The sequence below is a fragment of the Amblyomma maculatum genome, chromosome 10 (assembly GCF_055883805.1).
Source record: "Amblyomma maculatum isolate TAMU_Amacu chromosome 10, ASM5588380v1, whole genome shotgun sequence".
Lineage (NCBI taxonomy): Eukaryota > Metazoa > Arthropoda > Arachnida > Ixodida > Ixodidae > Amblyomma > Amblyomma maculatum.
The window spans coordinates 21,074,339-21,081,099 of NC_139353.1; the positions used below are offsets into that span (position 1 = coordinate 21,074,339).

The 6,761-nt window shown below is 52.9% G+C and overlaps 1 pseudogene; it reads left to right on the top strand.

Moving 5' to 3' along the window:
* Positions 1-1,143, top strand: LOC146175793 (iris pseudogene; annotated as a pseudogene).
* Positions 1,144-6,761: the final 5,618 nt, after the last annotated feature.

The following is a 6,761-nucleotide window of genomic DNA, read 5'->3' on the forward strand; positions in this document are numbered from 1 at the left end:
ATGTTTCCAAGAGCGCTGAGCTACCAATTGCTCCAGTTTTCATTGGACCTGTACGCTGATCTGGTATATGAGAACAAAGGACAGAACATCGCCTTTTCACCTTTCAGCGTCGGTACAACGCTCTGTATGCTCCTCGTCGGGGCCCGAAACGAAACGGCGGAGCAACTGGCTGAAGTGCTTCATACTAGAGTAGACGACAAGCGGATACACGAGGAATTTGCCGAAGTCCTCAGCAAATTATTGATCGACGCCCGTGATGTCACATTCCGCATAGCCAACAGGATATACAGCGCGAACTCGCTCAAGGTTCGGCCCGACTACCTCTCGCTTTTGGAAAGTCGTTACCTGGCCACAGTCAAGTCCGTGGACTTCTATCAGGAGAGCGAGGCAGTTAGATTAGCCATCAACGACTGGGTGTACGAACAGACTGAGCAGAAAATACGAGACTTGCTTCCTATTGGCAGTCTATACCCGGACACTGTGCTGATCCTGATCAACGCCATCTACATGAGAGCTTCCTGGCAGTTCATGTTCGACGTGAGAGAGACGAAGCTCCAGGACTTTCACCTAGACAATAGAAACCGCGAGCAGGTTTACATGATGTACCAGGGGTCGATGTTCAGGGTGGGTCATTCTGACAGGCTGAAGTGCAGAGCCCTCGAGATGCCGTACCGAGGTGGGCAGTTTTCCATGGTCATCCTCCTTCCGGACGACGTCGAAGGACTGTCCTTCTTGGAAGCCAATATCAGAACCCACACCCTCAATTCGCTGCTTAGGAGCCTCGAAAAGGATTCATTCGTGATGCTCAGTGTGCCCAAATTCAAAGTAGAATTCGGCCTGGATCTGGAGGACAACCTCAGAGGGATGGGCGTGGAAAACATCTTCGAGGATGACCTGGCAGACCTGACGGGAATTTTCTTGGATAAACGTCCCAAGGTCACCAATATTTTTCATCAGACTGTCATCCAGGTGAACGAGAACGGCACCGAAGCCGCATCCGCTACGGTAACACTTGGCATGGTCGTTAACGCCGTTGAATTGGATCGCTTTACGGTGTTCCGCGTAGACCATCCTTTCATGTTTCTGATAACAACGAAAGAAATGGACACGATTCTCTTTATGGGCTCCGTGCGGAGCCTATAGCACTGAGGTTTGTGGGATATGGGTAATATTGGACTGCTTCACAAGCATTAGTCTAAACGTCGTTTGCTCTTATATTAATGATCGTTGCTTGAGACGTTCACGTGTTTGTTTACTGAAACAAATATAAGCGAAAACAACCCTTCCAAGCGCCAAAACGAACTAAGCGGCAATGTCTCGCTGCATCTTATTCAGATTCTGCTCACAAGAAGAGAAAGAAGAGCCATGGGGGGGATCGAAAGGCGCAGAGCTCAAGGCTCTTTCTCTCATTTTGAGAAATTATGCTTAGCCCGTGACTCTCTTTCATTCGGTTACACCGGCAACGGAGGAGGGAGGGTGGCTGCTCCTGGCCCTGATGGGGCTGGGACAGGTAGGTCACTGCCCCTTGCAGCGGGGGCTAGCCTGTCACCGAATTTTTATCAGTTGTATCACCGAATTTTTATCTGTTGTAGGCCGTCATTGCACCCTCCACCGCTTCGGAGGTGGGCGACGGCGGTGCGCGTTTTCTCTCCCTCTTATTTTTCTTTCTTCTATCCTTTCTCTCTTCTATCCGCCCCGCCTGGGTGGTGCAGTGGTAAGATGCCCGACTACTGTGCCGGAGTTCCCGGGTTCGAACCCGACCACGGCGGCTGCGTTTCGATGGAGGCGAAACGAAGTGGCGTCCGTGTGCTATGCGATGTCAGCGCACGTTAAAGATCCCCAGGTGGTCGAAATTACTCTGTAGCCATCCACTACGGCTACTCTTTCTCTCTTTCCACTTTAACTCCACCCTCCTCCCTTCCCTTACGGCGCGGTTGAGGTGTCCACAGAAAAACAAGTGAGACAGTTACCGCGCCTTGCCGTTCCTATAAATCAATCAATCAAACTCTTCTGTCCGCACGAGGCAGCGGATGTGGCTCAGCTACAGAGCCAGTAGCAGGCCCGTGCATTTTCTTTTCCCTCTTCCTACAGCCATAACAACAACGATAACGGCACCAATGGCGACGCGTCGCAACAGCCAAACGGACACATAAGAACTGCCCTCTAAAATGCGTCAGAACTAAGGTTGCAAGCCCCGCCGCTGTGGTGCAGTGGTAAGTCACCCGACTGCTGTGCCGGAGTACCCGGGTTCGATCCCGACCGCCGGCGGCTGCGTTTCGATGGAGGCGAAACGAAGAGGCGTCCGTGTGCTGTGTGATGGCAGCGCACGTTAAAGATCCCCAGGTTGTCAAAATTATTCTGTAGTCCTCCACTACGGCTCCTCTTCCTCTCTTCCCACTTTCACTCCCACCATCATCCCTTTCCTTACGGCTCGCGGTTGAGATATCTACAGGAACAAGCGGCCTTTCCCTTCCTATCAACCAATTATTACCTAAGGCTGCAAACCTGGTTTATTCGGCTTCCGTGAAAGCGAATATAATATATACATATATAAACGTAAAGGAGGTGACACACGGTGGAAAAGCAGTAAACTTTAATCCGACGTTTCGGCCGGGATCCGGCCTTTGTCAAGGAACTACTCCCGTAATCCGAAAGTAGTAGTCCTCAACGAGGCATTCGGCCTCCCTTATCAATGCCAGTGTCGGCGGATGACCACTGCTTGCTCCAGCCTTGCCCAGTTCTCAACGAAAGAATGTGCTTTCTTTGAACAGTTCAAATGCTTCGGCTCCTAACTTGCCAACTGTGTGGGCCAAAACAAACTCAATGGCTTGCATCATCGAGTACATGTTGTGGCGGAGACGTTTCCTGACTTTAAGCCCCGCGCTGCTGGAAGCGGTGTAGCCCAACTCAATCGTCTGGATCACAGGATTGTTCTCAATGCCCGCACTGAGAACACCGAGGCACGCCTCATCAGCGGACGGCCTGCCGAACTCCATGCAGCAGAGCGTCCTGTTCACCTCCAGTGCGGCGGCGATGGCTGTGCAGCCGGTCATATTGAGAGATATACTCTGAACACTGAACCGCCAGATGATCTTATTCTTGACTAGGCCATCGAACATGCGGCAGAGGCATATGTGTCGGCAGTTATAAATGCTTCCCTTTTGTACGTGGAAACAACGGTCTGCATTTCGTGGAGTTTGTCCGTGGGTAATTGTGAACACCTTCATTCATGCGAGGAGTTATTTAGCTGATATGGCTGAAATAACCAAAGCTGAAAGCGAAAAGGAAGAGCCCTGCTCGCGGCACGAGAAGAAGAAGAAGGAGGACAGCGCTGTGGCGCGTTCGGAACCCCGTCTCCACGAAGAACAGAAAGGCCGCCTTCTGAACCACACAACACAGAAAGGCAGTCTCCGAGCGCAATGGCCAACCCACCTCCCAATCCTCCCGCAGCTCCTGTCCCGGCTGCCAAGAGACCCATCTTGGTCCAGCTAGACATGGACTTCAGTGAGGGCGGCTCCAGCCCTTGGTTCAATACCAAGGGCCGCTCGACGGTGGCCGGCCTAACCTCCGCGCCGGAGAATGCCGACCTATTCACCGAGCTGGCCCGCGACGGCACCATTGGCGCACTGGTCTCCTACCTGGACACGGAGCAGCCCTCGGTGAGCTCCGTCGCCCTCGTCTGCTACATCGTGCTGGGCATGGTGCTGCTGCAGCTGTTCGTGCTCTTGCCGTTGGGGGCGCTAGGTCTCAGGCGTTACGTTGCCGGCGTAGGCCTCATACCGTGGCTCTTATGCGAGCTCATCCTGCTCGCCTGTGCCGGTGTCCAGCTGGCCTGCCTCCTGTCCATGATCAGCACCTGGTACGGCATGAGCGACGGACTAAAAACCAAATGGCCAGAGGCTTACGAGTGGACCTTTGGACTGCTGCGCAACTACACCCAGCTCACCGTGCAGCTACTCAAGGAGGCTAAAGACCCAGGCCCGGACATTGATAAAGCATTAACTGTCACGACGAGCGGCCTCACCTGGCTCCAGGGCAACATGTCCGCCTGGGAGAACAACTTCGGCGCATATGCAGCGCTTCAGAACATGGTCGTAGGACCGATGTCCCTACTCCAGATGGGCATTCTGGGATTCGCGCTCGCTGTTGCTGTGGCGTCGGCCCTTCTCGCGTGCGGCGCCTGGAATCGGCGCCGCAAGAACCTGGAAAAAGGCGGCAGCAGCCCCGTGTTTGTGGGTTTCGTTCTGTTAGCCGGAGCGGTACTGCTGCTTACACATCTGGCCGTGGCGCTGCCCATGATAGCGCGCTGGTTGCCCGTCTGCGTGCTGGCCGACACATACTTCTGTGGACCATACCGCGACGGCTCTTACGGCATTTTGAATGACGGCGTCGCAAGGGTATGGCCATTGGCACACAGACCGGAGCCATTCTGCCGTCTCGTGCCCAGCGCACTGTTAGCAAAGTGCTCCGTGAAGAACACGACGGCTATCAAAAGCCTGGCCGAATGCCCCAAAAAGGACGTCAAGAAGAAAGCGCTAGCCATTGCGCGGGACGCCGTATCAAGCCAAATGCTTTTGCAGCCACAGCCGCCGCCGCCGTCACCACCACCACTACCATCACCCCCAGCAGAGAACACAGCAGCTGCCTCAAAGGGAAAGCCCATCGGTGACTGCTTCTACCCGTATAAAATCATAGACACAGATATGACAGCGGCATGCCCTCTCTTTACAGACGAGTTGATAGGCCACTGGATGGCGCTGGTGCTGTCGGTATTCTTCGGACTGCTGAGTGCATTAACCGCTGGTGCCATCGCTATCATATTTTTGGCCGTCGGCGATATCAGCCGCAGCACCATCACCAAAAAGGTGGTGCGCAAGAGGCGTGTAAAGAGGAAGAAGAAAAAGAAACCGAAAAAAGCATCCCCGCCACCTCCGCCGCCACCACCACCCCCACCCCCACCGCCTCCTCCTCCTCCTCCTCCCCCACCCGAACCCGAGCGCATCGAAGTGCCAGTTCCGGTTCCCATGCCTATGATGGTCCGACCGAAGCGAAGGCGCCGTCGCCGCCTTCCTATGCCTCAACTCCTCCCACCACCGATGCCTCCTGTCGTCGTCGTCACACCTCCGCCTTGCGATCATCCCCCAAAGCCCCGACGACAATCTCGGCCGATGATACTCCCGACGGCGATGATGGCTCCCCTTGCGCTGCCCATGCAAACCACCTCACATGCCGCACTTGCTGCGTCTAGCACTTCAATGACTCCCGCAGCTATGGCAAGATACTCAGGGACCAGCCAGCAGTCTGCTTTGTCCTACAGCAACGTGGGATTCTATGGTCCCAGCTCCGGGATGCTGGCGTACGCACCGGGAGGGCAGATGGCACTCACAGCGTCGTCACCAAGAGGTCATTCAACAAACGTGTCGACGCAAACGCATACGGCATCTGCGTACACAGTGCCGCAGTCGCCAGCTTCGTACAGTTCCAGAAGCATGTCTCCAACGCACGTTCAGGTGACAGGACCACAGTACGCGATGCAAGGAACTACGAGCAGCATGACACCGACGCTTGTGGAAATAACAACCCCGCAGGGTGTGACGCAAGGGGTAGCCGCAAGCGGAGCGGCGCCGGTGGTCAGGAGGTACACGACTCAAGCGGTCCAGCGTCGCGTCTAAGGACGTTACCGAGACGTCGCTGGGGAGGTCGTCTGAGGGCTCTTTGAAATAAACGACCCGTCAACGTTACGAGACGGTCTAAGAAGGAAAAATTTGTCTGCATGGTTTATTATCCGGTTCGTCCTAAAAGCGCATGGACTGTTTCTATTTTAGCACTTACTACATGACATGTTTAGAACATCCTTCGCGATAGCCTTAAAAAAATAAAGCAAGTTAATTTGACACAACGCATTACACTCGGTTTTAAAGGGCCTCCAAGATCGAGCTTCGTTTCAAACTAACATCAGGGTAAAAACACTATACATATGATAAGGCTCTCTCTGTGGTACAGCTTGTATCTGGCATTCAACGATTGTAGAGCTCAGTTACTGGCCATTTCATTTATACCGAACGTTACAAAAATAGGACGATCAAAAATGAAACTTTTTTCACGACCAAACTGCCCTCCCGGCGGACGCTTGTTAGATCATTAGTATTGTCATTTTAATTATCGCATTTGATTAAACCAAACGCAAAGTTCGTATCCAGAGATAAGGGCGTCCTACTGTATTTTGAAACAAATTTGACATTCGCTAAAATCACGCAGGCCGCCGCGGGAAATATATAATTTTGTCTGAAGAAAAAAAAAACGAAACAGAGCGCAGGAGGTTCAGCGCAAACACAGCACCCCAAGTACCATGTTTTAAACGCATAAGACGTTCCAACTGAATCATCTGCGCTATTTGTTCCGCGATATGGACATTCATCAGCTTAGCCGCTTTCGGGGACGAAAGTCATGTAGTTGGTGGTCGATACCCTTCATTAAATAAGCATAGAAATTAAACTCTGGTCGCATTTTGCTTGTAATGATGCGCAAGACATTGCATGTTCCATCACGCGGTTTACGCCTACGACCGCTAAATGATTTAATGAAGCATATTTTTCACCTGTTCCGGTTTGAAGTAGTAGCTGTGGTTTATTGCATAATCAAACGAAAAAAGGCAGGAAAAGAGCGTTTCCGGCAGCGGCAACTGCTATCTAAAATCTAAAGCACCCGAGCTGCATCCGGCGGGAAAGAAAATGGGATGGGGAGAGGTTAGCAAGGGGAAG